Consider the following 22806-nt stretch of genomic DNA (forward strand, 5'->3'; position numbering starts at 1 on the left):
CAATCTTGATTCCAGCTTGTGTTTCTTCCAGTCCAGCGTTTCTCACGATGTACTCTGCATAGAAGTTAAATAAGCAGGGTGACAATATACAGCCTTGACGTACTCCTTTTCCTATTTGGACCCAGTCTGTTGTTCCATGTCCAGTTCTAACTGTTGCTTCCTGACCTGCATACAGATTTCTCAAGAGGCAGGTCAGGTGGTCTGGTATTCCCATCTCTTTCAGAATTGTCCACAGTTTATTGTGATCCACACAGTCAAAGGCTTTGGCATAGTCAATAAAGCAGAAATAGATGTTTTTCTGGAACTCTCTTGCTTTTTCCATGACCCAACAGATGTTGGCAATTTGATCTCTGGTTCCTCTGCCTTTTATAAAACCAGCTTGAACATCAGGGAGTTCACGGTTTACACATTGCTGAAGCCTGGCTTGGAGAATTTTGAGCATTACTTTACTAGCATGTGAGATGCGTGCAATTGTGCAGTAGTTTGAGCATTCTTTGGCATTGCCTGTCTTTGGGATTGGAATGAAAACTGACCTTTTCTAGTCCTGTGGCCACTGCTGGGTTTTCCAAATTTTCTGACATATTGAGTGTAGCACTTTCACAGCATCATCTTTCAGGAATTGAAATACCTCCACTGGAATTCCATCACCTCCACTAGCTTTGTTCGTAGTGATGCTTTCTAAGGCCCACTTGACTTCACATTCCAAGATGTCTGGCTCTAGATTAGTGATCACATCATCATGATTATCTGGGTCATGAAGATCTTTTTTGTACAGTTCTTCCATGTATTCTTGCCACCTCTTCTTAATATCTTCTGCTTCTGTTAGGTCCATACCATTTCTGTCCTTTATCGAGCCCATCTTTGCATGAAATGTTCCCTTGGTATCTCTAATTTTCTTGAAGAGATATCTAGTCTTTCCCATTCTGTTGTTTTCCTCTATTTCTTTGCACTGATCGCTGAGGAAGGCTTTCTTATCTCTTCTTGCTATTCTTTGGAACTCTGCATTCAGATGCTTATTTAGGAAGTATTTAATAGTAAATATTTTAATGCTATTAATAGTATTATTTAAGACTTTAAGTAGTTTCAGACTATTTTAACTGCCTTTTGTAGCATACTACTTTTCTAGGAACCAAAAGTATTAGTTTGTGTGGTAATTAACCAAGTCAGTATGGTAATTTTAAAACACGGCCCCAAAATTGTTGACATGCATCTCATTGCAAGGTGGAGATTTATGTTCTGTGTTCTATTACTAATCAATAGTATATATTAAAAAAGTTACACTGCATAAATTTCTAGACTTAAGTTCACAGAGCTAGCAGCTTCCACTTCCCATCTTTGTTGGGAAACACAGACACTAGTCAATAAAGAACCCAAGCTGCCTGTTAGCCAGTTACCAACCAATGTGGCCTCCATATGAGTAAACTGTCTTAGAATTGGATGGTCAGCCACGTTCAAGCTATCTACCTGGGATTACATTCTGCAGAGACAAGCTGACTCTGACAAGGACTGCTCACATTTCAGGTTTGTGAGTGAAATATTCATTGTTGCTTTCTTTATGCCATTAAATTCGGGAGTAGTTTGTTTTGTAATAGTAGATAATTAGAACAGATTTTGGTGTTTGGATATAAGGTGCTACTGTAATGAAAACTTAAAACCTGTGGCATTGGTTTTACGACCAGGTTGCAGACAGCAACTAGATAAATTGGGGAGACTTGGTGAAAGCCTGAAGGGCCCCAGGGAGTGTCGAGAGACTAAAGGATGTGAGGAGGCTGTTGACAAAGTCTTAGAGTAATGAAAATAGGGAAAGTATTATGGGAAGTTGGAAGAAAGGAGACCCTTCTATGTAGTGGCTAAACTTTTGACCATGTCCCCTGCAGAAGAAAAAGAAACGTATTCATATCTACTGAATTCGATGATCCAATTAAGAGCTTCCAGGCAGAGGCAGAATTTTTAAGATGCCACATCACTTCTTGTTGACTAAATAAAATGTGAATGAAGATAAACTAGCTGAAGAGGTAAATTTTCCATCAAGACTGGTCAGGTGTGAAAATAAAACTTTTTCATTTGCAGCTTCTCCAGATAAAAACAATACTCAAATTAAGAAACACATCAGCCCACAGATCAAATACAGAGTGGGACAACAGAACCCTTTGTTAGTAATATCTCAGAATGATCTGAAGTTCCTCATGGGAACTTTCAGAGAGAAAAATCTCTGTGAAGATTTTCAGGACAGGACAGTCTCCTGGATCCTCTCTGTTATTAATAAAATTCTTAAAAGTATCAACCACAGCAGATTTTCTAGATTCCCACGGTCAAGAAGGGGTCATCATGAAGGGGTTTGAGAGTGCAGCTCTGTTTTATAATGAAGTGGATGATAAACTGATTTGTTAGAATCTTGCAAAATGTTTTTGAAAAATGTTCTAGTTTTGAGTAAAAGAATAAAAGGATACAAGAGAGATTCTTATGGTGAGTGAGATGCATTAGCTCATGTGAGCTGTGATGATTATGCAAGAAATGGCACGTGTGCTAGAACTGCATAGAGCTAACCTCTCTCACTCACTCACACACAGACGACAAGTAAAACTGGGGCTATCTGAATTCGTTTGGATAGATTGTGTGGATATTGGTATCCTGATTGTGATTTACTACAGGTTTACAAGATGTTACCATTAGAAGAGGCTGTACAAAGGGTGCAAAGGAACTTTCCACATATACATTTTTTACAATTGCATGAAAATATATAATTATAATTATGATACATTAATATATTAAATAAATAAATAACAACTTCCTGATGATCATCATCTACCTAAAGCTGAAAAACCAAATATGGTTTTCCAAACTGTTAACAGAAGTTTTCCGATAAGAGAGGAATTAGTCCAGGTTGATGCTTTTCAATTTACGGTCCTCACTGCAGTATGATCATCGCTTGGAAACACATTCCCAGGCACTAATTCAGACCCCACGATGAGAGTGAGGCCAAGTAATCTGCGCTTCAGTAAGCCCTCCAGTTGGATGTGATACATGCTGAACTCTGAGAAACTAGAATTTTGTTTTGTGGTAACTATTAGGCAGATACTAACTAGAACCTTGCTATTTACATTTACTCCACTAACCAGTATCATCAAGATCATCTGCCAGCATATTAGAAATGCAGAATCTGTGCTGTAGACTTAAGAGACTCCAAATCTGCATTTTTACAGGATCTCCAGTTAACTCAAAGGCATACAAAAGCTAAAGAAGTGGTGCCTTAGTCCTTTTGTTGAACAAGTATGTACATCCCACGAAAATACAATTCCTAGTGAGAGTGAGGACATTTGAACACCCACTTCCTGCTGAATGGATATTACACACGTTGCCCCGGATCACACATCCTATAAGCAGCGCACCTAAGATTTGAATTTACACAGTACTTAAAGGGCAACAGGAAAGATCTCTCTGGTCTGGATCCCTCCAGACCCTACGTTCGTAAGCACGATGCTGACTTCCAGTCTTTCTTCATCTGTTAGCCCAGCTCCTGTGGGCCAGGTCTGGTTTCCAGCTATTTACAACAGGGAGTGTCTGAACTGGAGACACTCATACCAGGGTCAGAATAGATACTATTATTCCCTCAGGCAGTTTTGACCATATTACTCTCCAGACGCTAAGCTCATAACAGGAACCCTGGACACACCATCCAGGATGTTCTGGCTTCAGGACTGCAGAGTCTGCATGCCCTTGTTCTCCTCCTCCCCACAGCCGCCCCCTGCACCCCTCCCGCCATCCCCGCATCAATCCTTCGACGCGCATCACAAGGCACAGAATCCTAGTTGATAAGAGTACACATTAGCTGTAAAATAATACTACGGGGAGCTAGAGTTGAAAGGGAAATCTCTGACTGTCCCTGACTGGATTTTCTGCCTGTTTATCTTCTAAACTTCAATTCTGTGGAAGTTGCTGAAAGAACCAAATGTTATCTGAATAGACAACTGACAGCATAGAAAATCATTTACCATTTTCATGTCCCGGACTTAACTTCCATAAAATAGTAAAATTCCACATTAGTAGATGGTTTAGGGATTTCAGAGGGAGGGGTAGTTGTTTTTTAATCCTTTTTGCTAAATAAGTAGGGAGGCATAGCTAGAAAATGCTTCAAAGCTGTTAAAGAATAGATTAGGATTCTGTATATTTTGTACAGTCCTCAGAAGTGAAATGATAAATAAAGTTATATCTGTAACAATAAAACAAATAGCTAATGGAGCAAAGTAGACTCTCATTAATAATGGTAAGTATTATCTTTGAGCATCATATTCTAGCTTTGGCTAGCCCCTGGAAATTCAAAGATAAATAATTTAGGTTGAACAATACACTGTAATAATCAAATGAATGAATACCTCTAATATAACTAGCTGTCAATTTCAATGTGCCAGGCATGATGCTAGCTGCTAACTAGGTGCCTTCTCTACAATCCCACAAAGTGAATATTATCATTCACGGTTCACAAAGAAGGAAACTGAAGCTCAGAAACATTAGGGCATGGGGGGGACTTTCCCATGAACACAACCCACATGTGCCCCCAGAATTCAAACAAAAAGCTCTCTGCCCAGAACTCATTCTTTGATGACAGAAATGGGAAGGAGCCCTGAAACGAGATCATAAGCTGTCCATTGAAAAAAGGATGGATTTTAGATTCAGACCAAAGAGTGCTACCCAACTTCTACATTTTCCCTGTATTTCCCCACAGATGGCTCCAAATGTGCTCAGTTTATCTTTGGAAAAGTAAGACTAATTACCTCCATCTACATGAATCACTAACCATTCATATCCAATTAGTGACGCAGCATAATAACCATTATACATGTCCATAAACTGTCAGATTAATGTTGCTGTACATTCCATTTTGTCTCAGCACTGAACAAAGTATACCAAAGATTCTCTGTCTTCATGTGTCATGAGATTTTGAGAGGAAAAATAGAGCAAACTGACACATTTGCGGCTGCTGCTGCTAAGTTGCTTCAGTCGTGTCCAACTCTGTGTGCCCCCATAGACGGCAGCCCACTAGGCTCCTCCATCCGTGGGATTTTCCAGGCAAGAGTACTGGAGTGGGGTGCCATTGCCTTCTCCAAACTGACACATTTAGGGTGAAGGTAATGGGTAGCACGACATAGACCAAGAGACTGACTAATCTACATTAGTTCTCAGTTCTCCAAGGCTTTATTTTTTATAAAATGCATAAAGCGTTTTAAAAAATTAGGTGTAACATAGGCAAAATTATTTAAAGTCAATGAATTTTTAAGGGATTTCACGTCTTGATTCGTTCCACTGTCATTCACCTTATTTACTCCAATGTTTGAGTCGTATCTTCCAGATAGCCTTTCTAAAAAAGAACTTTTGCTTAACCTACTGTTATCAAGTCAAGTTATCCACAGTTCCTTTAGTCAGACTTCTTTGATTTCCAATGCATTATGGACACACTTCAACCCCCGCCCCCAACCTGTAGTCTTGGAGATACAATTTCCTCAAGCCATGTACTTTAGGGCCATATTTAGGGTCAGTGGAGATGGATCTGCCTGGTTCTGAACTTTAGACACCCTCTAACATGCATTAAGTCCAAATGGTATTCACTCCTAAACTATCAAAGCCTAGAATAGTACAGACTGTTGGGATATGCCAATGCCTAAGATAAAGGCATTGTTAGGTTTTTCATAGTTTATTTAGCAGCTCTGTCTTGTAGTTCTTTCTCACAGATTTAACACATAGCTCTGTGAGTAAAGGAAACAAACACTTTACTTTGTGAGGTGTTTCTAATGATATAGGTCTACAGAAAAGGCCCTCAGGATAGACCTCAACTCCAATGCTTGTTTTTTGAAAGTATTTATTTATTCATTAATTAGGCTGCGTTGGATCTTATTGCATCCCGTGGGATCTTTCATGTGGTTCACAGACTCAGTTTGTGTCAAACAGGCTCAGTTGCCCTGAAGCATGTGGGATCTTAGTTCCTCAACCAAGGATCGAATCTGCATCCCTTGCATTTCATGGAGGGTTCCTAAAAACTGGACCACCAGGAAAGTCCCTCCAACGCTGACTTTAATGGGTAAAAACAATTCCCTTTCCTCTTACCCTCAGAATATAAATATAGATATAGATATATATATACATACACACTAATAACTCATCTTACAAGTTTAAGAAATAATTTCCAGGTAAATCTATTAAGTTTTCAAAGCAACACTGCAGCTACAGATATGAGGTGGTTTGGTCAAGGCTCTTATTGCTGTCCTGGGAAAATGATTTTCTATCTCATTTTATCTTTTTTCTACACTTGAAAAATGGGTCTAATAATACTTGCCCTTTACATACCTCACAGAAATGTTGCAAAGATTAATGAAATACGTGTAAAGGGCTATAAGCCAGACAAATTAAGAGAAAATCATCACTGGATTCTTCAAATAAAATTTCCAGTAGAACTATGTCCCTCCCCACCTTGGTGAGTAATGCAGATATAAGAATGCAGGAATAATGTGATTTTTTAAACAGGTTATCATTTAAATCAAGTGCTTAAATCGAATGCCTAAATCTCAAATAGATGTGAGAAATAAAGCAAATTTTTCAGGAAAAAGGGATGAAGCTGTCCAAGAATTAGGGAACCAAGAAAGGTATAAACTTCAAATGATACAATCTGACACTTCAGTTGGTGCCCAAACATCAGATAAGATTACTGTCTTTAGACCCATGATACGGAAGACTTAATAAATGGACCATTAGGGTTTATTTCTCCTGGAATTTATCAAAATTAGTTGAGATAGTCATCCAGGCTTTCCCCCCAGTCTGTTGCTCGGCAGTGAAAGTGTAAATGTCAGTTGATTTAATTTTCATTTCTGCTGCCAGATGTTTGGGCATCAGTTGTTACAGGTATGCAATTGTTTAAAAATGCTCTCACATTAATGCAGGAAAGTTCTACTGTTTTCTGCCTTCTAGGCTTTAACTATGATAAGAAAGGAAGTACGTTTATTGTTTTTAAATATATAACAAGGTCTGAAATTCACATCAAGCTGCACCCAGTACTTCAGCAATAGATGGATACAAACTTTTTAAATTAGATGCCTTCCTTTGAGAAACCCAAGGCTGATTCCACGGGAGGAGAGAAAGGAGTTAGACAGAGAGAGAGAGGAGAGAGATTCTACATCCAGAATATATGCAAAAATCAATCTAGATATTTGCAAGTAGTCCATGTGCTGTTAACCTGGATATAGTCTATTGATGTAGCAAGACAGATGTGGGGGACATTTGATTTCCAGAAAGTGCTTGTTCAGTGACCTAGAGGAAAATTACCTCTATAGATATATAATCTTATAAAATAGAGATAATGTAACCTATTTATTTAACATTTTGTTATCTCAATATTCATTGTACTAAAGAAAGTTAATCGTCTTTTCTCTGTGCAAGTTACTTACGGTATGAAAAGGAGCGTCAGGCCAACATTATCCTAGCACATTAAATACAAGATCAGACGTTCGAGCCCCAAGCATACACAGCTCTAGGGATACATTTATGTGCTTTGGAGAAGATGATCTGCAGACGGATGAGAGATGCGTGCTCCTCCATAAGGAGCGACGCAGCAGGCATCTTGCTCCCTTGAAGGGTGTTTACCAAGATGACTGCTGCCTGATTTGTAAGGGGGTTTGACTCTGTTCATACAGTTCCTAGGTAAAATAGCTACTCCGTAAAACTGATAGCACATAGACTCACCTTGGTGCCCCGTGATGACCTAGAAGAGTGTGATGTGGGGGGAGTGGGAGGGAAGGGACATATGTATACATATAGATGACTCACGTTGTTGTACAGCAGAAACTAAGACAACATTGTAAACCAATTATACTCCAAATAAAAAAAATTCAATTGATGGTAATACACAGAGTAACCAATAGGTACTATTATCGTTACCATCGTCATAGATTGTATTACCAGAATCGATCTGGTGTATATCTGTTCTTGCAAAAAGAATATTAGTAAAGCACATGCTAATTACAAATTCGTGGAAAGTCTTAGGGTTATGGAAGGACTTCGCACTGTCTAGCAGAATGATCTTGGGAAAACAACAGCTCAAGCTTTCTAACTTTGGGCTACATCATCTGAAATGCAGGATGATACACCCCACTCTGGCTTATTTTCATGTAGTTGTTTTGAGTCTTCAATGCTGCAAAAAATAATCAGTTTACAAAATACACAGTTTAAAAATAGAAAGGTAACAATTCCTATTACTAGCAGAAAGAAGACAAAATCTGGAGGCCAAAATCATCCTTATCTGTCAAGGGCTTCGGGATTATGACTAAATTTTCCAAAACAGAATTCATCTTGCTGGGTTTACTGAGATTTAGGGTTTTATTCTCAGCCTAGTGGGAATGGAACTTCATTCTTTCAGCACATTCCTTAAGAGAACAGTGCTTCAGCACAGACAAGCATTAGCCAATCCATGGAAGACACCTACTTAACAAGAATGTGAATACATTACATTACAGTGAAAAATTAAATGTTTACCAAAGACCCTATAGTGTGGTACAATGGTTAGGGCAGTAGGTTTATAGCTTGGCTCCATCAAGTACCACTTGTGAAGTCCTTAAAGCTTAGAGACACGCAATAGCTATATGATTTTCTCATTTGTACAATGAAGACAATATTCTCAACCATATAGGGAAGTTTTATAAAGTACATGGGTGACTCCATTCAAAATGCTGTGTCAAACTTTGAGGAAAGTAAGCTCAAGAAATGATGGAACAATTGTTGTTGTTACCACTGTTGGGTTTTTTTTAACTTAGTTTTTTTTCTTATTTATTTATTTTAATTGGAGGCAAATTACTTTACAGTATTGTAATGGGTTTTGCCATACATTGACATGAATCAGCCATGGGTATACATGTGTTCCCCATCCTGAACCCCCCTTCCATCTCCCTCCTCATCCCATCCCTCTGGATCATCCCAGTTCACCAGCCCTGAGCACCTTTGTCTCATGCATCAAACCTGGACTGGCGATCAATTTCAAATATAATAATAAACATGTTTCAGTGCTATTCTCTCAAATCACTCCACCCTCACCATCTCCCACAAAGGGCAAAAGACTGTTCTATACATTTGTGTCTTTTTTGCTGTCTCACTTATAGGGTTATCGTTACCATCTTTCTAGATTCCACATATATGCGTTAGTATACTGTATTGGTGTTTTTCTTTCTGGCTTACTTCACTCTGTATAATAGACCCCAGTTTCATCCACTTCATTTGAACTGATTCAAATGTATTCTTTTTAATGGCTGACTAATACTCCACTGTGTATAGGTACCACAGCTTTCTTATCCATTCGTCTGCCGATGGACATCTAGCTTGCTTCCATGTCCTGGATATGATAAACAGTGCTGCAATGAACATTGGGGTACATGTATCCTTTTCAATTCTGGTTTCCTCGGTGTGTATGCCCAGCAGTGGGATTGCTGGGTCTTCAGTTCAGTTCAGTTCAGCCACTAAGTCGTGTTCGACTCTTTGCAACCCCATGAGCTGCAGCACGCCAGGCCTCCCTGTCCAACACCAATTCCCGGAGCCTACCCAAATTCATGTCCGTTGAGTCGGTGATGCCATCCAACCATCTCATCCTCTGTTGTTCCCTTCTCCTCCAGCCCTCAATATTTCCCAGCATCAGGGTCTTTTCAAATGAGTCAGCTCTTTGCATCAGGTGGCCAAGTAGTGGAGTTTCAGCTTCAACATCAGACCTTCTGATGAACACCCAGGACTGATCTCCTTCAGAATGGACTGGTTGGATCTTCCTGCAGTCCAAGGGACTCTCAAGAGTCTTCTCCAATACCACAGTTCAAAAAGCATCAGTTCTTTGGTGCTCAGTTTTCTTTATAGTCCAACTCTCACATCCATACATGACCACAGGAAAAACCATAGCCTTGACTAGACGGACCTTTGTTGGCAAAGTAATGTCTTTGCTTTTTAATATGCTGTCTAGGTTGGTCATAACTTTCCTTTCAAGGAGTAAGCGTCTTTTAATTTCATGGCTGCAATCACCATCAGCAGTGATTTTGGAGCCCCTCCTCCAAAATAAAGTCTCTCACTGTTTCCACTGTTTCCCCATCTATTTCCCATGAAGTTATGGGACCGGATGCCATGATCTTAGTTTTTTGAATGTTGAGATTCAATCCAACTTTTTCACTCTCTGCTTTCACTTTCATCAAGAGGCTCTTTAGTTCTTCTTCACTTTCTGCGATAAAGGTAGTATCATCTGCATATCTGAGGTTATTGATATTTCTCCCAGCAATCTTGATTCCAGCTTGTGCTTCTTCCAGCCCAGTGTTTCTCATGATGTACTCTGCATATAAGTTAAATAAGCAGGGTGACAATATACAGCCCTGATGTACTCCTTTTTCTGTTTGGAACCAGTCTGTTGTTCCATATCCAGTTCTAACTATTGCTTCCTGACCTGCATATAGATTTCTCAAGAGGCAGGTCAGGTGGTCTGATATTCCCATTTGCTTCAGAATTTTCCAGTTTATTGTGATCCACCCAGTCAAAGGCTTTGGCATAGTCAATAAAACAGAAATAGATGTTTTTCTGGAACTCTCTTGCTTTTTCAATGATCCAACAGATGTTGGCAATTTGATCTCTGGTTCCTCTGCCTTTTCTAAAACCAGCTTGAACATCTGGAAGTTCGTGGTTCACATATTGCTGAAGCCTGGCTTGGAGAATTTTGAGCATTACTTTACTAGCATGTGAGATGAGTGCAATTGTGGGGAATGTGAGCATTCTTTGGCATTGCCTTTCTTTCGGATTGGAATGAAAACTGACCTTTTCCAGTCTTGTGGCCACTGCTGAGTTTTCAAAATTGGCTGACATATTGAGTGCAACACTTTCATAGCATCATCTTTCAGGATTTGAAATAGCTCAACTGGAATTCCATCACCTCCACTAGCTTTGTTCATAGTGATGCGTCTCGTGAGGCCCACTTGACTTCACATTCCAGGATGTCTGGCTCTAGATGAGTGATCACATCATCGTGATTATCTGGGTCATGGAGATCTTTTTTGTACAGTTCTTCCATGTATTCTTGCCACCTCTTCTTAATATCTTCTGCTTCTGTCAGGTCCATACCATTTGTGCCTTTATTGAGCCCATCTTTGCATGAAATATTCCCTTGGTATCTCTAATTTTCTTGAGGAGACCTCTAGTCTCTCCCATTGTATTGTTTTCCTCTATTTCTTAGCATCGATTGCTGAGAAAGGCTTTCTTATCTCTACTTGCTATTCTTTGGAACTCTGTTTTCAAATGGGTGTATCTTGGCTTTTCTCCTTTGTTGGGTCATATGGCAGTTCTATTTCCAGTTTTTTAAGGAATCTCCACACTGTTCTCCATAGTAGCTGTACTAGTTTGCATTCCCACCAACAATATAAGAAGGTTCCCTTTTCTCCACACCCTCTCTAGCATTTATTGTTTGTAGACTTTTGGATAGCAGCCATTCTGACCAGTGTGAGATGGTACCTCACTGTGGTTTCGATTTGCATTTTTCTGATAATGAGTGATGTTGAGCATCTTTTCTTGTGTTTGTTAGCCATTACAATTGTTATCATTATCATCAGGGTCATCTCGGTCAGCACATTTTATGGCGGTGTTTCTAAAATTGAATAAAATAATCTAAAAAAAAATTGGCTTAAAACACATGGAGTGAGAGCAGTGGGAGTTCGATGTATAGTTTAAATTATGACGGCATCATGCTCTGTTAACCCACTTGGTTCTGGAGGCAGGTCTGGTCCTGAGGGCACATTAGGTTTGGTCCTTAGACTGAAGCGTCAGTCTCTGAAAGTGCCTGGATGGCTTCCCCGCTCCTTCATCTCTGTGATGCACTTAATTCTCTCTTCCTGCTCATCGGCCTCTCTGAACGAGTAACAATACCCAGGATTTAGCAGAAGGCAAGTCTCTATCTGTCCTGACATAATGCTGTCTTTTGAGAAGGCAACCTTCTTTGATGAGACCCTAGAAATGTCACTTATAATGCTGATCTATTTCCACTGGGGCTAACTTCATTTTCCCTCTTCTCTTAACAATGACCAACGTTTACTGAGTTCTTACTCCTTATACGGTATCAGGAATCCTACAAAACATGTTATACGTGCTATTTCCTTCAATATCCAACCTACATTTTGCTACTAACTATTTTATCAACATAATATCTAAGATAGAGGAATACTTTTTGCTGTTACCGTATCTCAAAGTAATTGAGAAAATAAATGCCTTCCTAAGGCCACAGTTCTTAAACAATTTGGTCTGAGGGCTTCTTTACACTTATTTTTAAACTTAAAAATAATTGAAGAGATCAAAAAGCTTTTATTTATAAAAAAAATGTTACTAACTATATCTCTCAATATTTACCAACCAGAAGTTATAACTAATTTTTTAAAAGCTTTTATTTATTTATTTGCTGGGTCTTAGTTGCAGCATGCAGGTTCTTTCAGTTGCAGCCTGTGGGATCTAGTTCCCTGACTAGGGATCAAACCCAGGCCCACTGCATTGGGAGTGTGGAGTCTTGGTCACTGGACCACCAGGCAAGTTCCTACAACTAATTTTTACAACAAAATAACACACACATGCACATATTTTATTAGCCATTGAGCCACAATACTAACACACATCATGTTGCCTTTGGAAAACTCCACTCTCACACGTGAGAACAGGAGAGAAAAGGCCGAAGCATGAGTATTATTATAAACACGTTTTGACCTCATGAAATCACTGCAAATGTCTCAAAGACCTTAATTTACTCTCCACCATACTTTGAACATGCCATTTTAAAGGAGGATAAAAGGTTTTTGCCTCCCCTCCATATTCTCCTGCATAATTCAACCATTCTGTGATCTTTTGTTAAGACTAGGGAGTAGGAAAGACAGAGCATATACACTATAGAAAAATGTTACCATTCACACCTTACAGTTGCTGAAATTGAGGCTTAGAAAAGAAAAGCACTTTTCCTAGCACATGACTTATAGGTGTTGTTTTAATAGTTTACAACCCCATAACTTTCTGTCCCCAAACCTGCGCTCTTCATTATCATGTTATGCTGAAGCCACTGAAGATCCATCAACCCAAGATGGATGAAACGTTAGTAATGGTCTCATTTTACCCACACACTACAGAGAACTTGAAGTCCAGAGTTACCATTAAGATAGGTCCTAGAATTGAACCTGTGTTTCCTGAGTGAATTCATCATACCCATCATCTTGCCTCTTAAAATTAGATGTTCCTGTAGTTGACACAATACTTTTAGTATGTGTACATTAAGAAGAGGGACCAGGGATGTCCCTGGCAGTCCACTGGTTAAAACTCCATGCTCCCAATGCAGGAATCATGTGTTTGATCCCTAGTTGGGGAACTAAGATTCCTCATGCCAGACTGTATGGCCCAAAAAAGAAAGAAAGAAACGAAGAAGGACCAAAGTGCTAACTTCGCGATGTAGATGAGCCAAGTTTCTTGGCAAAACTACACTGAATAAAATAAACACACTACCTTATATGACTGTTTATTTTTATGGTTTTTATCCCAAGTAGACTATTAGCAACTCAATTCCTTGATTTATTTTCTTCCCAAATGTATAATATCTAGTACAAAGCCTGGTATCTAATGGCACATTTGTACAAAGATTTTATTTTCAATGATGTTTGTCCTGCTTGCCTATCTGTCATGCTTAGTAGCGCCCAAGGGTAGAGAGTTCAGGCTTTGATGTTAAACCCGGTGGATTTGAACCTTATGGTATTAGATCTTGATCTTATATATATTCCTTGACTTCCCTAGGTCTCACTTTGTACATTTCTGAAACAGTGCTCAGGATGTGTCCATCTCAGTATTGTTGTGTTTAGTCATTCAGTTGTGTCCGACTCTTTGTGATTCTGTGGACTAGGTTTGTCTGTTCATGGGGGTTCTCCAGGCAAGAATACTAGAGTGGATTGCCATGCCCTCCTCTAGGGGATCTTCCCTACCTAGGGATCAAAGCCAGGTCTCCCACACTGCACGTGATTCTTTACCATCTGAGTCACCAGGGAAGCCCCAGTGTTGTTATGAGTAAATGAAACAAATGTTTGCACACAGTGGTGATTGCCACTCTGCCTGAAATTAGGTAGCATCTCAAATTCTAGTTTGCTTTGATTGCCACACCCAGGCATTTAGATCTAGACACTGAATCACAGGAGATCATAGGAGAGTTGCTTTGTATGCATCCAGGCAACTTTCCCAAATCATGATTCTTATGATGTCCAAAGACAAGTGAGCTTCTCCAGCTCACCGCCAGACAACATATCTTGGGCATTCATTTTTATTTTCCTGTTGGCTAAAAAGCACAACAGAAAGGTCCACATGGAAATAAGTGACACGTAAAAAGGAGGCTCCTATAATCATAAAACAAACCAGTCCTCCCCTTAATCACACATTTCCCGAGTGGATTCATGCTATTCTCTTTGGCCATAGCATCCTTGCTTTTCCTCTTCTCTTCTCCAAATGCAGCACTGCACTTGACTCCTGGTGGGCACTAGAGAAGGCATCATATAGAACTGATGTCTTCCTCACATAATAGTTAGGACATGTTCTGCCATTCTCTTGGGCAACCTGTCTGTAGGCCAACAGTTATGGCCCTACTGCAGAAGCCCCGCCTCCTGGCGGGGAACTGTATCGTTAACAGCCTGTGCTCACAGTGTCTAGGAGAGAGGGGCAGAAATGTGTTTGCCTCACTGAGGTTTTGTGTATTCAGTTATTTGGTATGTTTAGTGATTAGTTTACTGGATCTTAAGTCTCTTTAAAATGGACACTACAAGGGACAAAATCATTCAAAGACCAAAGATAAAGGTCTCTAATTCAGTATTTCCTACTTTCACTAAGATCTCCTTTCTATATGCCAAAGGCCATAACTAACTGCCTTTTTAAACCATGCCTAACCCATCACTACAGATAAATATCCAGATATTTTCAGATTTATTTTAGCTATCAGTTTCCCTGAGGAGTCACCCAGCACATCAATTCTGTCTTAGATGCTTTTTATATCTTTTCTTAAATAAACAAATGTAGGTTTCTATGGTATTCTGTGGAGTGCAGCCTTTGTTTCTTTGTAACTGCTACATAATTATATTGGAAATGTGAAAAACAATTCAGCAGGAAATCAAATGCTGGCTCAGTGTAGGTATTTTTAAATCCAGAGATACACAAATATTAACCAGCAACGAGATTTAGATACTGTGCCTAAAACACAATCTAATGACAAGCCTTATTTAAAAGCTAGGGAAATAAATAAATATATATATGTGCTCAAATAGGACATTTTTACAAACACAGAGTTTCTTTACAGCACATTTAGAATTGTTTGTTTTGCTTAAAAAAAAAAAAAAAGACAGTTAAATAAATTCAAGACAGAGACGGTTCTAAAAAGTCACTGTCTCTTAAACATCAAGTTCACAGCAGTCTACTTTAAAGAACAGGTAATGATGAGGACTTTCCTGATAGTCCAGTGACTAAGACTCTGTACTCCCGATGCTGGGGGCCTGGGTTTGATCCCTGGTCAGGGAAGTTGAACCCACATGCTGCAACTATGATATGGCACAGCCAAATAAATTAATATTTTAAAAAACCAACAGGTAATGAGGCTTATATTATTACTGTGATTGCTAAAAACAGAGACTATATTTATATCATATTACATTATAATAGTATGATATGTGATAATAATACACTAATTTCATCTATATTATAAAAATACCATTCAGTTCAGTTCAGTCGTTCAGTCATGTCCGACTCTTTGTGACCCCATGAACCACAGCACGCCAGGCCTCCCTATCCATCACCAGCTGCCGGAGTCTACCCAAACCCATATCCATTGAGTCGGTGATGCCATCTAACCATCTCATCCTCTGTTGTCCCCTTCTCCTCCTGCCCTCAATCTTTCCCAGCATCAGGGTCTTTTAAAAAATACCGTTATAATATGGTATATACATATATATTCTCTGTATCAGCCAGCTGAGTCTTAGTTCCCTTTTGAATATTAGTTTCCTTTTAACCAATAAATAAATACATTAGATTGATCAAGGAAATCGTTGATGTTCACACTCACTGTTAATGGAACTTAGGTTGGAATTTATATTTGTTTGGCTACATAGTCAAAACTTTCCTTCCACATTTGTCATCGGAGGTTTTATCCCTTGTTCCCCTTCTTCAGCCTATTATTAAGCATTCATTGTCAAATTATAGCAACAGGTGTGTGGAGCAGATTTCAGCATCATTCCAGGCTTATCTCAGTAGGTTACAGGAGCTTCAGACTTCAATATAAGGAGTCTCTTCAGTTTGTTTTAAATTTAGGAAACTAGAAGTTCCTAAAAATCCAAAGTCCCCTGGAACAGATAGTTTACAGGTACAACTTTTAAATGCATGCTCCCCAACTGGACCTCCTCTTTCAGTAGAGAAAAGAGCCTCTCAGTGATACCCCATTATGTTCTAACCTATTTTATACAGACATAGTCAAAGGAAGGCTGTGAACTCAAACTTTGAAAGGATGGGCCATCTTTTCTGTCTTACCATGAATCTTGATACGTCTCAGTAGCAACTTGCTGTCAATAGAAGACTGAGGTTCAGTAGTCAGAGATTTGGCTGAAGCATCAGATAAACCTAATATCAAATCCAAATTTAGCCACCCAAATATGGGGAGCTTCAAGTGTGTATCTTGGCTTTATTAGATGAGAGGTGGTACCAACTTGTGGACCCGTTATGACGATTTAATGGATAAAGGGCACTGGAAGAGCTGGATGCTTCCTAGTATACAGTTAGCAGTAACTCTTAATTGTATCATTATTTTCATCCTCATCACAAAGGTTTGCAATTTCCAGCAGTATTTACTGTACCCTGTTTCTCATTAGTTTTAACCAGATGCCAATTTCCATTCATCGAAACTTCATTTCTAATGAAGCTTTAGTTTTTTCTGAATTAGTACTGCAGGGACTGTAGCAATGGTTTTCAAAGTGTGGTCCCTGGAACAGCAGCCTCAGCCTCGCATGGGAACTTCTTAGAAATACAAATTCTTTGGCCCGGGAATCTATGTTTTAACAAGCTCTCTGGGTGATTCTGAGCCACCATCGCAGCCAGAGTCTTCCCTTTCTCATTTTCCAGGCTCTCTGTTTCACCCATAGCTTAGTCTGCTGCTAAATCTGGGATGCTAATATTCTGAATGCTACATTTCCCTTATTTTAATATTTCTATATATTTGATGGAACCCTCTGACGTAGAGAATAAGATCATTTCTTGTACCTGGCATCTGAAAGATATCATAATTTGCTCTACTTAACTTTCCAACCCTATATTCTTTTCTCTCTGGAGTTCTCTGATCTTCAGAAGACTTGATCAAGATGTATGTTAATTTTGAAATACATCTTTGACAAAAATCTACTGTTATTTTATGGCCCTGACAAAAATATACCTTCCACAAAGGATCTTTGTAGAGAAGACTGTCTCTCCCATCCAATGCAAAAATCCCACCCTACTGAAAATTGCATGCTTTCTAAGTAAATGATAGAGTTTCAGTGCTTGCCTTAGAGACAGTTTCTTTACATTCTAGCTCATTGCTTCTTTGTGACAAATAGCATAACTCTTGACCTTGGGAACCATGTGGGATGGACTCTTGCCCTATAGTCACTTCAGGAGCAAGAAAATATTAGTATCATAAGTGAGGATTCAGTCACTCAGTCTTGTCCAAGTCTTTGTGGCTCCATGGACTGTAGCCCCCCAGAATGTGAAGAGACAACTCATTTGAAAAGACTCTGAGGCTGGGAAAGATTGAAGGCAGGAGGAGAAGGGGATGACAGAGGATGAGATGGTGGATAGCATCACTGAGTCAATGGACATGAGTTTGAGCAAGCTCCGGGAGTTGGTGATGGACAGAGAAGCCTGGTGTGCTGCAGTCTATGGGGGTGCAAAGAATCAATCATGACTTATGATCAAATGATAACAAACTGAGGCTTTAGAGTAACCAATGCCCTGTCACCTCAAATTAGACAGAAGCAAGTTATCCTAGTTCAAAATTCTACCATCCAGTGGCCACCTGACCTGACACTGAAATGCTAGGTGAGTAGGGGTAAATTCAAGATGGAATTGGTGTCTATTTTTAGCCCTGGTTTTTAAGCATTGGATTAGGGAGTCCTATAATCAGAAAACGTGCTGCATTTTCATTCTTCAGGCTTTGCTGCTTTGTAACCTGCTTCTGCTTGTTCAATACAGATCAGATTAAACGATAAATGGGCTTGTTGGGTAATGAAGTGTGGGCTGGCACAATTCAGGGCTTGCCTCAGGCTCTCAGAAGGAAGAGAAGTAAAGGATCTTAGATCAGAGGGCTGATTCCTTGTGGGCAGAGAGAGGGAACCTGGGGCTCCTCTCTGCCAGCACCTTTCTCATGGTTTCTGTCCCTGACTCTGCAGAGGGCTTAATATTCTATGGGAGAGCTTCCCCTTGAGCACAGTCAATGCCCCACAATTTTCACACAAGGAGAGCACAGTCACTCCTGTCCTTCATGCCTCAGCTTCAGTCACTCAGGAAAGAATGACTAAAAGCTTCAGAAAGCCATTGTGCCAATGTGCTTGTCAGCTCAAGACTTTTAACAGAGAGCTGAGTGGGGTATATTAATGCAGATATCCTCTCCACCAATGAATCGATAATGTCTGTTTAGAGTCGGAACTCATCAGGCTAATATCTTGTGGTATTAATTCAGCAAACATTCACTGGGAGACCCCACAGTGCTAGGCTCCCAGGATAAAACAGTGGTCAATAACAAAGCAATAATATCTCATGAGAACAAGAACGTTATCAATGTATTTTCAGGGAATTTCTTGGAAGCCTAGTGGTTAGGACTCAGTGCTTTGACTGCTATGGGTCTGGGTTTGATCCCCTTAGTCAGAGAACTAAGATCCTGTAAGCCACAAGGTGTGGCCAAAAAAATGTACTTTCAAAACCTCAGGCAAATAAATGGGTATTTCAGGCCTCAACCAGTCACTTAAAGGCAAAACACATGGATCTTTGAGATCTGACAGCAAAGGAACTTAACCCAGCTTGGATATCAAGAAATATTAATAATAGTATTTAAAGCTTTCACTAGTGGTCATGTAGGAGAAATTGTCGTAGTATTATAAATGTGCTAGCAGATTTATAATAAATAATACCAATTGTTACTTAAGCTGAAATTCTAAAGAATCCATAGCTAATGAGGTCACAGCTGTTAGAAATATTGTGTCCAGTCCTTTTTCTCAAACAAGTAAGGGGTTAGAGGAGAACATCTGGGATGTACATGTACTATGATGTGAAGAGGAGCCTAGAAGGGAAGTACCTACGTGTAGCCTACAGAGCTGTATCATTTTTGGTCGTGCATCACTAAGATTTAGTATTCCAGTCCGAAGTTACTTTTTTAAAAATGAATGCCCACAACATTTGGAAATGCCACCTCCCCATCAAGAGGCGACATTTATTTCTCCACTCTGTAAACCTGCTCTTGGTGACATGACCTGCTTTGACCAATAGAATTTGCAGCAAATTGAGACCTAGCAAGTACTAGCTCCTCCATGGAGTCGCAAAGAGTCGGACACACTGAGCAACTAACACTTTCACTTTCATTTTCATGCATAAGCCCAAGCGGCTGGGGGAAAAGGGAGATCTGAATGATAAATTTAGACAAAGGACTAATAGTTTATGTTTAAACTACTAGTGGGCACCAGGTTAGGTCTGGAGAAGCTCAGAGAGGAGGATGAGGATGAGGGGAGAGGGGCACTAGAGAGGGGAAAGAAGAAATGTTATTAAGTCCTTTCCATATGCCAGGCTCTGTTTTATTTATTTTACCGTATTATCTCATTTTGTCATAACATACTTCAAATATATCAACTGAAGCTTAAAGAGATTATGTGGTGTATTCAAATCACATCTAAAGCATATTTTTGGCTGTGAAAATCTGCCTTCATAATTTGTTTTTACCTAGTAACCATTACTGCTTTCTGAGAAAGAGGTGACAAATACAACCTTGCTTTGGGTAAGAAGGAGGCTTTTAAGGCTGCCAAACTGGCCAGAACTGAGGAAAAAAGCTCCTCCTTTTGGACACATGTTTGTAGAAAATTATACCTCCCAAATCATCTTAAGATGATACTGCCTCAAAAACTCAGTTTGTATATTCTCAAAATAAAGCTGGGTGGTTTTATCTGATGACAAGAAAGCTAAAGTTTTAGGACTATCCTCTTTAATTATATGAAATGATAAAATTAATGTTTACTTTATAACTACTGTTATAATAATATTAACATAAGCATTATCACTAAGACTTTACTCTGTGTTAGGAAAGATATTAGTATGTAAGCATAGTCACTTCTTATCACATACCTCTAAAGGTGTTTCAATATATCCCGCGTTTTAGAAATAGGGAATCTAAGCCACAGAGAAAAGTTCAGTAACTTATCAACTGAGTGTGGATGAATGGAAAAATGATTCCATCTAAGCAACCTGATTTATAAACTTGCTCACTTAACTCTGACTGATATCTGCGTTTTCTTCCCAAGTCCACGTGCTTCCTTTATTCCCGGAGAAACCACTGTTGCTGTTTAGTCACTAAGTTGTATCTGACTCTATTGTGACCCCATGGATTGTGGCCCACCAGGCTCCTCTGTCCATGGGATTTCCCAGGCAAGACTACTGGAGTGGGTTGCTATTTCCTTCTCCAGGGGATCTTCCCGACCCAGGGGTGGAACTCGTATCTCCTGCATTGGCAGGTGGATTCTTTTACCACTGAGTCACCAGGGAAAACCATAACTGAGGATAAATCATCCTACTATTATCCAGTTTTTATAATCTGCTCACATATCTAGGATCTCCCCAACCTACCCCCCTCTATCCAATACCCTCAAACCTGGAGATTATCGTTTGCTGTGACTAGTCAGCTTGCTACAACTTGCACCTGAAAAGCTTGAATTACTGTTTGCTGTGTACCTCCTGTCCTTTATCTACAGTCGTCTACAATAAGAGCTACTGTCAAGGATTTGAGGAGGATGATTTATATATAACAGAGACCAGGGCAAGACACAGGGGTAAAAGCCTCTTACGTTCTGTGTTTTTCTAGGTTAGGACTAAGGACCTGTTAGTCATAGTGATGTCTTAAAGGAGTTCCTAGTTAAAATCTGTATCTCCAGCCTCAATCTAGAGGCTTTTTCTAAATAGACCAGAACAAAAAGAGGGGCAGAGAGGAAAGAGATGGAGAGGTGGTGGGAGGAGTTCGGTAGAATGGATACATTCAAAGAGGAACAAAGAGGAACTAAAGGAGACATCAAGTGGATATTCAAGTAAGTGGAGTAGTTGTGCACAAAACGGGCACGATAGTGGTTAAAACTGGTGTGAGTTACGCAGAGAGTGATACTCATTTGGGGCTGCTTCTTGAACTCGGAATGACACAATGATACTCCCATTCTCTGTCAGGAAATCTTATTTTGGATGCTGCTCTCCTTCCCAGGAACCCATAGCTTCCCCTTCACTTCCGCATAATGGATTCTCCACTTCCCTTCATTATAACCTTTATTGTTAAAAATATTGATTGCTACCTTATAGCACGTGTATGCTTGCTAAGGTAGGGTATAGCCACAGAAACTTGCCAGGTGCCTCTGTTCCCCAAGAGTCACATCGGTCATCTGCTGCCACAGTTTCTCTGATACTTGGGAGCCCCGTAACCACTCCAGCCCTGAACTTCACTGTCCACCTCAGACTTTAATCATTCTTCCCCTTCTGTGAGTTACCTAACTGGACAGCGGCTTCTCTCCATCTGCTTCTACTCAGTTCTTTCATTATTTGTTATTTCTTACAATACTTGCTTCTTTTTATTCATTTATTTCCGGCTGCATCGGGTCTTAGTTGCGGCACATGGGATCCGGCACTGCAGTGCGCATACTTAGTTGCCCTGAGGCATATGGGATCTTTGTTCCCTGACTAAGGATCGAACCTGCAGCCCCTGCACTGGAAGGTGGATTCTTAACCCCTGGACCATCAGGAAAGTTCCTGCTTCCACTCAATTCTATACAAGGGAAGGATACTGATCTTAAAGAAGCTCTAGCCTTGATTATGCCACAGGCAATACACAGAGAGATTACATTTTTTGAGCGAGATCCTGATATAAAATCTGAAGTCCTTATTAGTTGAAGCAGGCTCTCCAAGAATATGCCTGCTTCATTTTGAGGGCCTTCCTTTAGGCACAGATCAATCTACCATGCCTGAACCGGGGACAAAAGGAAGGTCAGTAAACAAACTTATTGGTTGTGCAGTGAAGAAACACAGCTGCACCCAGCAGTAACTCACAGGATATGATTACCAGTTTTCTTGTTGTGGGCAGGAGAAGGGATGAAAGACAATATAAGCCAAATAAATAATTTAAAATTAAGCTATTATTCAAAACCTAAGGTTAGGGCTGTATTAACAAGAACATGTGCAATTTATTCATCAATTTCTAAAGGTTATAGATATACTTTGAGCTAAGAGGTAGAGTACCATCACTTTTAATTCAATCCTTGTGTGTGTGCATGTGTGTGTGAGTGCTAAGCCACTTCAGTCGTGTCTGACTATTTGGGACTTTATGGACTGTAGCTGGCCAGGCTCACACACCCTAAATTTAAAGGAACAATTATGATTCCATTTCATAGATGGGAAAACTGGAAGCAAGAGAGGGGAAATAATTTGCCCAGGGTTATATGGGCAAGATGAGGCCAACTCTACCAACTCCAGGACCTAAGATTTCTTTAAACAATGAGCTCC

General features: G+C 39.8%; 1 protein-coding gene and 1 non-coding gene across 2 annotated transcripts in view; both read right to left on the reverse strand.

Moving 5' to 3' along the window:
- CDH8 (cadherin 8) overlaps positions 1-22806 on the reverse strand; it is a 380788-nt gene that overhangs the window by 97823 nt on the left and 260159 nt on the right. The window lies entirely within an intron of this gene.
- On the reverse strand, positions 5701-5829 carry LOC128064218 (small nucleolar RNA SNORA18). Its single transcript, XR_008200938.1, has one exon. It is a non-coding gene; the product is annotated as a small nucleolar RNA SNORA18 (small nucleolar RNA).

The sequence above is a fragment of the Budorcas taxicolor genome, chromosome 18 (assembly GCF_023091745.1).
Source record: "Budorcas taxicolor isolate Tak-1 chromosome 18, Takin1.1, whole genome shotgun sequence".
In the NCBI taxonomy this organism is placed as follows: domain Eukaryota; kingdom Metazoa; phylum Chordata; class Mammalia; order Artiodactyla; family Bovidae; genus Budorcas; species Budorcas taxicolor.